The following is a 9,811-nucleotide window of genomic DNA, read 5'->3' as shown; positions in this document are numbered from 1 at the left end:
TGCATGAGTAGTGTATAGACAAAATTCATATCTTAGCGTATCTGCTAAATCATATCTTATCGTATCTGTTACTTTAAACTTTGCCTGATATATTCTGTAAATTCCTCCGTAATCTACGAAATCTTTTGTTCTATATATATGAATATTCTATGTAATTAGAATACCATCCGATAGCCAGAAAATCATTACATATCGAAAAATTCTTTATCCAATCATACGAAATGGAATTCGTCATCAATTCAAGTCCCTCGGATTCCGAAATGGAATCCCACTCAAGCTCCGAAAGCAGTGTGGCCGGAATGGATCAATGATAATGCTAAAAACGAACATATATTTCATAGCATTATCCCTCAAGAAAGACAAGCTTTTAGTTGCAATTGTTCTATTGACAAGTGATATTCGTTTAAATAATAAAAGGTGAAGACAAAAGATAGATTCGACGAATTGAAGACGCAAACGACCAAAAAGCTAAAAAGTACAAAGTACAATCAAAGTGATTCAAATTATTGGTGAGAAACGTCTCAAAATTACAAGAGTACAAGCCGCAAAACGCAAAATACAAGATATTAAATTGTACGAAAGGACGTTTGAAAATCCGAAACCGGGACCAGAGTCAACTCTCAATGCTCGATGCAACGGACTAAAAATTACAAGTCAACTATGCACATGAATTTAATATAATATATAATTAATTCTTAAAATTATTTATATATTATATTATTATTTAAAAATCGTCGGTAAGAAGCAAACAACAACATGTGAACTCTCCCAGCTGGCCATGCGATCGCATGGCCAGGAAGAAGGAAAACCAGGCGATCGCATGGCCCCAATTATCAGGCCACATCTATAAATTTCGCGTGTTTTGGCTCAAATTAACACATCTTTTTCTCTTCCTATCTATCAACGTGTATATATATATATTAATTATAATTTTAAGTTTAATTTTAATTTTAATAATAAGGGTATGTTAGCGAATATTGTAAGGGTGTAAGTCAAAATTCTATTCGTGTAACGCTACACTATTTTTAATCATTGTAAGTTATGTTCAACCTTTTTAAATTAATGTCTCGTAGCTAAGTTATTATTATGCTTATTTAAGCCGAAGTAATCGTGATGTTGGGCTAAATATTAAAATTGGGTAATTGGGCTTTGGAACATAATTGGGGTTTGGATAAAATAACGACACTTGTAGAAATTAGACTATGGGCTATTAATGGATTTTATATTAACTTAACGATACCTCGTTAATTTAATATAAAGGTTATAATTTGATGTATCTATAAATAACCACATACGCTTAATCGGGTACGGTGGGCGGGATATCTATAAATACCAATCATTGTTCATTTTACCGGACACGGAACTGGATTAATAGTTAATAGACTTGTTGAAACAGGGATGGATTACATTCAAGGGTAATTGGTGAAATTGTTAACAAAGTAGTAAAACCTTGGACTACACGCAGTCGATAACCTGTTGTATTCATTAAACAAAGTATTAAGACCTTGTTACAATTCGAATCCCCAATTAGTTGGAATATTTGACTTCGGGAATAAGAATAATTTGACGAAGACTTCCACACTTTATGATTATGACTGATGGACTATTATGGAAAAATCCGTATGGACATATCGAATAATCCAGGACAAAGAACAATTAACCCATGGTAATAAACTAAAATCAACACGTCAAACATCATGATTACGGAAGTTTAAATAAGCATAATTTCTTTATTTCATATTTAATTTCCTTTATTTCATATTTAATTGCACTTTTAATTATCGCACTTCAATTTATTGTCATTTTAATTATCGTACTTTTTAATTACCGCAATTTTATTTACCGTTATTTTATTTATCGCACTTTAATTATTGTCATTTACTTTATGCTTTAAATTAAGTTATATTTATTTTTAATATTATACATTAGGTTTTAACTGCGACTAAAGTTTTAAAATCGACAAACCGGTCATTAAATGGTAAAAACTCCCTTTTATAATAATAATACTACTTATATATTTATATATTTACAAATATAGTTTTAAAAAATATAGCGTTAAACTTGGCTAGTTCCCTGTGGACGAACCGGACTTACTAAAAACTACACTACTGTACGATTAGGTGCACTGCCTATAAGTGTTGTAGCAAGGTTTAGGTATATCCACTCTATAAATAAATAAATAACTTGTGTAATATTGTATCGTATTTAATAGTATTTCCTTGTAAAAATATAACTATTTTGTATACACCTCTACGCACATCAAGTATTTTTGGCGCAGCTGCCGGGGAAATAACATCGCCGAAAGCGCAACGCTATATAAAAAAATATTTTTTTTTAAGTTCTTTGTATAAAAATATACGTTTTAAATATTAAAAATACAAAAATATAAAAAGAAAAACAAAATCTATATATTTGTTTTTAAGAGTTGTTAAATATATATAAAGTTAAAAAGTATTTTTATTTTAGTTTTTAAAATTAAATTTTTATTTAAGTTATATATATATTTTATATAATCTAAAAACAGAAAAAAAAATAATAAAACACTCGGCCCAGAACTGTAGCAGCCCACACCTGACCCGAAACCCTACTCCATGCGATCGCATGGAGTTTTAACTCCAATCTCATGCGATTGCATGACTGGTTCTGACACGCCAGGTTTGACTTCCAACAGCATTAATTACGGAGTAATTATTATTATTATTATTAATTAAAAACCCTAATTAGGGTTAGTGTATTTAATTATTTAGTTTTAGTTTTAGATTTAATTAATTTGTAGTATTTAGTTTTAATTAGTTTTAATAAATTATAAACTTAATACTTTTATAAAATAAATAATATAAAATTAATATTTTTATAAAAATTGTACTTTTTACAACTTTAAGTTTATTTTTATATTTTGTAACTTTTTATTTGTTTTAGCGTAATATTTGTATTTTTCGTTCGTATTTAGTTTTAAGTCATAGTTTTTGCCATAGTTATTTTCATTTCTAGATTTTTAGGCTTTGCGTAAAATCCCTTAAGTACTTTTTCTTTAGACTAAGATTTAGGTGCTTTAGAATTTTGCGACGCCGTTTTATAAATTTTAGTACCTTTTTAAGTTATTTCCGTTTTGGATATAGTATTTCTTTTAAGCTTTAATACTTTTAGACGCAACTTTTAATTCTTAGTTTTTAGACTTTTTCGACGTGCTATGTTCTTTTTATTATTTTTCGACCTTTTATTTTTCGACATTTTTCGACGCGTTCTTTTTCTTTCTTATTTCACGACGCTCTAGTTTTTAGGACATAGAATTTTCTATTTCTTCTCTAAAATTTCTTTAAATTTCAACGAAAAATTATTTTAAGCGGTTAAATTGATAGACATCCAAAATTTTCTGGTTCGTAGTAATAGTTGGATTTGTTAGTGGCTGAGTTGTGAGCTTCCAATTTAAAGGGTTCTGGCTCCCTGCTGCATCTATTGGCTATTCGAAACGTGGGCAAAATTAGAAAAGTCTATTAATTTGATAACGTATATAATTTTTATCTTTTATAACTAATAGGATATTCAGTGAATGCACCGAGCAAAACGTTCACCACCTTTTATATGTTCACCACCTGTAACTCGATCAAGACATCTAGCCAATATTGTCACCGTTGATTTTTCTTTAGAATCGTCATCTAGTCGACCAAGTACTCCAATTCAAATTTCCGACAATCCATTTTTTGAACCCGACCTCACAATTGAGAATTCGGAGGATATTCAGGGACAATTCAGAGATCCTGAACCACTAATCTTTCCTCCGGAACCACCAATCATTCAAATAGAGATTGTTGAGGAACAACCTATTAAATCAGAATCCTCTAGTGATTCAGATTCAACAAATTCAATAATGGAGAATCTGGAACCTCTAAGTATGGAAGACCGAATGAGAGCTAAACGCACTGGCCAAGGTCACGCAATTACTCAACCTGACATTAATGCGCCAGATTATGAAATCAAAGGACAAATCCTACACATGGTAACTAATCAATGCCAATTTAGTGGTGCGCCGAAAGAAGATCCAAACGAACATCTTCGTACCTTTAATAGAATCTGCACACTATTTAAAATAAGAGAAGTTGAGGATGAACAGATATATCTCATGTTATTTCCCTGGACTGTAAAGGGAGAAGCCAAAGATTGGTTGGAATCGTTACCTGAAGGGGCGATTGATACATGGGATGTTTTAGTTGAAAATTTTCTTAAACAATTCTTTCCTGCATCTAAAGCCGTAAGACTTCAAGGAGAAATTGTTACGTTCACACAGAAGCCAAATGAAACTCTATATGAGGCGTGGACTAGATTTGGAAAGTTATTAAGAGAATGTCCGCAACATGGTTTAGACACCTGTCAAATAGTACAAATATTCTACCAAGGATGCGACATCACTACAAGGAAAGACATCGATATAGCAGCTGGTGGTTCCATTATGAAGAAAACCGCAACTGACGCTTACAAAATTATTGATAACACTGCTTCCCACTCACATGAGTGGCACCAAGAAAAAGATATCATTAGATCATCTAAAGCAGCTAGAGCCGATTCTAGCCATGACTTTGATTCCATTTCTGCAAAGATAGATGCCGTCGAGAGACGAATGGAAAAGATGACTAAAGATATTCACTCAATACGAATTAGTTGTGAGCAGTGTGGAGGACCACATTTGACAAAAGATTGTCTCAGTATTGAACTAATAATGGAACAAAGAGAGAATGTTTCATACATAAACCAAAGGCCTGGAAATAATTATCAGAATAATTATCAACCGCCAAGACCAATCTACAATCAAAACCAGAATTATAACCGAAATGTTCCATACAACAACCAACAAGGTCCTAGCAATCAACAAGTATCCAATAATACTTACAATCAGCAAAGACCTATTTTTCAAAATAAACCACCACAAACCGATGATAAAAAGCCAAATTTAGAAGATATGATGTCGAAGCTAGTTGAATCTCAAACTCAATTTTTCACATCTCAGAAACAAACCAATGAACAAAATGCTCAAGCATTTAGAAATCAACAAGCTTCTATTCAAAATTTGGAACAAGAAGTAAGCAACCTAGCAAGGTTAATAGGTGAAAGAAAACCGAGAAGTCTACCTAGTGATACAAATGCTAACCCCCGGAATAAAACAGCTAAAGCCATTACCACAAGAAGTGGTATTACACTTAAACCAGCTGAAATGCCTGTAATTTCTGTTGAAGCTATTCCTACTCCACAAGAACCACAATCTGAGCAAGATAAGGAAACAGAACCGGTAGTTGAAAAGGTTAATGAAGATAATACAATTAAGGCTAAACCTTATGTTAAACCATACCAACCACCACTTCCTTACCCGAGTAAAATTAGAAAAGAGAGACTTGAAGCCGAGCAATCCAAATTCTTGGATATGTTTAAACAAATAAATGTCAATCTTCCTTTCATTGATGTGATTTCAGGAATGCCTAGATATGCTAAATTCTTGAAAGATCTAATCACAAATAGAAAGAAAATGGAAGAACTCTCGGCTGTTACTATGAATGCTAATTGCTCTGCAGTACTATTGAATAAGATACCAGAAAAATTATCTGATCCAGGAAGTTTCACGATTCCATGTTTTCTGGGTAGTCTTAGTTCAATAGAAGCATTGGCAGACTTAGGTGCTAGTATAAATTTAATGTTGTATTCACTATACGCTAAACTAGACCTTGGAGAATTGAAACCAACACAAATAAGCATACAACTAGCATATAGATCAGTAAAATATCCTAGAGGGATAATGGAAAACATGCTAGTTAAAGTTGGTACTTTAGTATTTCTAGTAGATTTTGTTATTCTGGACATGGAAGAAGATTCTCGAGTTCCTCTCATATTAGGAAGACCATTCTTAAACACGGCAAAAGCAATAATAGACGTGTTTGGTAAGAAACCGACCCTAAGTATAGAGGACGAGAGTGTTACCTTTTCAGTTGATAGAGCAATGCATCAACCGTAATCTGCAGATGATACATGCTATTATATTCAAACTATAGAGTCACATGCAGAATTGTTAGAAGAATTTCAAGAATTACAAGGAACATGAGAATGTTCTTTAGGAGAAGGAAATGAACCAATTGATGAAACTAAAATGTTAGCTACACTTATGGCTAATGGATATGAACCAACAACAGAAGAAATTCAAATGCTAAAAGAAGAAGACAGATATCGATATAAATCATCGATAGAAGAACCACCGACATTAGAATTAAAGCCACTTCCAAACCATTTGGAATATGCTTATTTACATGGTGAATCTGAATTACCTGTAATAATATCGTCTTCTCTTACTGAAAATGAAAAATCTCAACTCATTTCTGTGCTAAATGCTCATAAACCAGCTATTGCATGGAAGATTCATGATATTAAAGGCATAAGTCCTTCGTATTGCACACATAAAATCCTTATGGAAGAAGGTCATAAAATGTATGTGCAACGCCAAAGAAGACTAAATCCTAATATGCAAGATGTTGTTAAGAAAGAAATTATTAAACTGCTAGATGCAGGTTTAATTTATCCAATCTCTCATAGTCCATGGGTAAGCCCAGTTCAATGCGTACCTAAAAAGGGTGGCATGACTGTCATCACAAATGAGAAAAATGAGCTTATTCCTACTAGGACTGTAACAGGATGGCGTGTTTGTATTGATTATATAAAATTAAATGACGCCACCAGAAAAGATCACTTTCCCTTACCTTTCATTGATCAAATGTTGGAAAGATTAGTCGGAAATAGTTACTATTGTTTTCTTGACGGTTTTTTCGGATATTTTCAAATTCCAATAGCACCCGAAGATCAAGAGAAAACCACATTCACGTGCCCTTATGGTACTTTTGCTTACAAACGCATGCCATTTGGACTTTGCAACGCCCCTGCAACCTTTCAAAGGTGCATGATGGCGATTTTTCACGACATGATAGAAGAATGCATGGAAGTTTTCATGGATGACTTTTCAGTCTTCGGTGATACTTTTGAATCATGTCTAGTTAATCTTGAGCGAATGCTTATTAGATGCGAACAATTATATCTAGTACTTAATTGGGAGAAATGCCATTTCATGGTTAAAGAAGGCATCGTTCTTGGACATAAAATCTCAAAGGAAGGAATTGAAGTGGATAGAGCTAAAGTAGATGTAATTGCTAAACTTCCACATCCCACCAATGTTAGAGGAGTTAGGAGTTTTCTAGGGCATGCCGGTTTTTATCGACGTTTCATAAAAGATTTTTCTAAAATTGCCACTCCTATGAATAAACTCCTAGAAAAAGATGCACCATTCATCTTTTCAGATGAATGCATCAAATCTTTTAATATTCTTAAAGAAAAACTCACTAATGCGCCGATCATGATAACTTCAAATTGGAATCTACCATTTGAACTAATGTGCGATGCAAGTGATTTTGCAATGGGAGCCGTTTTAGGACAAAGGATTGAAAAACGATTTCAACCTATTTATTATGCTAGTAAGATGTTACAAGGAGCACAAACGAATTATACAACTACTGAAAAAGAACTCCTTGCCATTGTCTTTGCTTTTGACAAATTTTGTTCATATCTCGTTCTAGCAAAACGGTGGTCTATACCAATCATTCTGCTCTTAGATACCTATTTTCAAAACAAGATGCCAAGCCACGATTAATCCGTTGGATCTTACTCTTACAAAAGTTCGATATTGAAATCCGAGATAAAAAGGGAGCAGAAAATATCGACGCTGATCATCTTTCTTGTCTTGAAAATCCTGAATTAGAAGTTCTAAATGAATCGACCATACAAGATAACTTTCCTGATGAATATCTATTGAAGATAGATTATAATGAAATTCCATTGTTTGCAGACTATGCAAACTACTTAGTATGTGGATTCCTTGAAAAAGGGTTGTCGTACCAAAAACGAAAGAAATTCTTTAGTGATATAAAACACTATTTCTTGGAAGATCCACATTTGTTTAAAAGTTGTCCCGATGGAATAATACGCCGATGTGTATTCGGAGATGAAGCCAGTCAAATCTTAAACCATTATCACACAGGACCAACAGGAGGGCATTATGGGCCTCAGCTCACAGCAAGAAAAGTTTACGATGCTGGATTCTATTGGCCTACAATTTTCAAAGACGCACACCTTCTTTGCAAATCCTGTGATGCTTGTCAAAGGGCCAGAAAAATAAGTCAACGTGATGAAATGCCACAAAATGTTATTCAAATATGTGAAGTATTTGACATTTGGGGTATTGACTTTATGGGTCCATTTCCAAAATCTCATAATAATCTCTACATTCTCGTTGCCATTGATTATGTATCTAAATGGGTGGAAGCACAAGCTCTCCCAACTAACGATGCACGAGTTGTAGTCAACTTTTTAAAACGTCTTTTTGCAGGGTTTGGAACACCGAAAGCTTTAATAAGTGATCGGGGTACTCATTTTTGTAACAATCAACTTTAGAAAGTTCTCAAAAGATATGGAGTAACTCATAAAATCTCAACCGCTTATCATCCACAAACAAGTGGACAAGTTGAAAATACCAACCGAGCTTTAAAACGTATTCTAGAGAAAACCGTAGGATCAAATTCGAAGGAATGGTCCATTAAATTGAAGGATGCACTCTAGGCTTTTAGAACAGCCTACAAAACTCCAATTGGAACCACACCTTTTAGACTCGTTTACGGAAAAGCATGTCATCTTCCAGTAGAAATTGAACACAAAGCATTTTGGGCTTTGAAGACATGTAATTTTGATTTACATGAAGCCGGACGTCTACGATTAAGTCAACTAAACGAATTAGAAGAATTAAGACTTGAGGCATATGAAAATTCCTTAATCTATAAGGAAAGAACGAAGAAATGACATGATAAAAGAATCAGAAGTTCAAAAGAATTTAAAGAAGGAGACAGAGTTCTTCTTTTCAATTCAAGATTCAAGCTATTTCCTGGAAAATTGAAATCAAGATGGTCTGGACCATTTATAGTCAAAAGAGTTTTTCCATACGGAACAATAGAGTTAATAAATTTAAATGGAATTGAATTTAAAGTTAATGGTCACAGAGTTAAACATTACATACATGGTCCGATGGAAGTTGACAATGAAGTCAATCATAATTTCACCACTCAAGAAAACCCTCAAAATGAAAACATAAATATGCTATCAACAACATATGAAAAATCAAAATTGGTAAATAGGGAGGATTCAAATTGGAGTGATGAAAAAGAATTCCTATATAAACTTCCCATTCCAAGAAATGAAGAAAAAGAAGTTCAAATAGAAGTGAAAGAACCAAGAAAAGAACACCAAAAAAAGGTTTACAAACCAACTCGACTTACTAAAGCAGGAGACCCGGGCGAATTTATCATTTCTTGCTTGCTTAATGATGGTGCTATATATAATGGACTCGCAGATTTAGGAGCAAGCGCAAATATTATGCCTCTTTCCTTATACAAAAGATTAGGTATGGGTAAATTAAAACCAACCAAAATAGGTGTTCAATCATTTGACCTATCCATTAAACACCCGGTTGGAATAACAAATAATTTACTTGTTAACGTGGGAAGTTTGACCTTTGTTGCAAACTTCATAGTGATTAATATGGAGAAAAACCTTGATATTCCTCTAATTTTAGGTCGCCCATTTTTAGCAACCACCGAGGCGTTCATTGATGTAAGAGAAGGTAGAATGACACTTAGGGATGGTGATAAATTGATCACCTTTGTGAACCGAAAGTTTAGATCTCCACCAATCAAAACTGTTAGACCAATAAAAACACATAAGTGTAGGGAAGATGAAG

The sequence above is a fragment of the Rutidosis leptorrhynchoides genome, chromosome 6, assembly GCF_046630445.1.
Source record: "Rutidosis leptorrhynchoides isolate AG116_Rl617_1_P2 chromosome 6, CSIRO_AGI_Rlap_v1, whole genome shotgun sequence".
In the NCBI taxonomy this organism is placed as follows: Eukaryota; Viridiplantae; Streptophyta; class Magnoliopsida; order Asterales; family Asteraceae; genus Rutidosis; species Rutidosis leptorrhynchoides.
Note: the sequence above shows the minus strand (reverse complement) of the source record.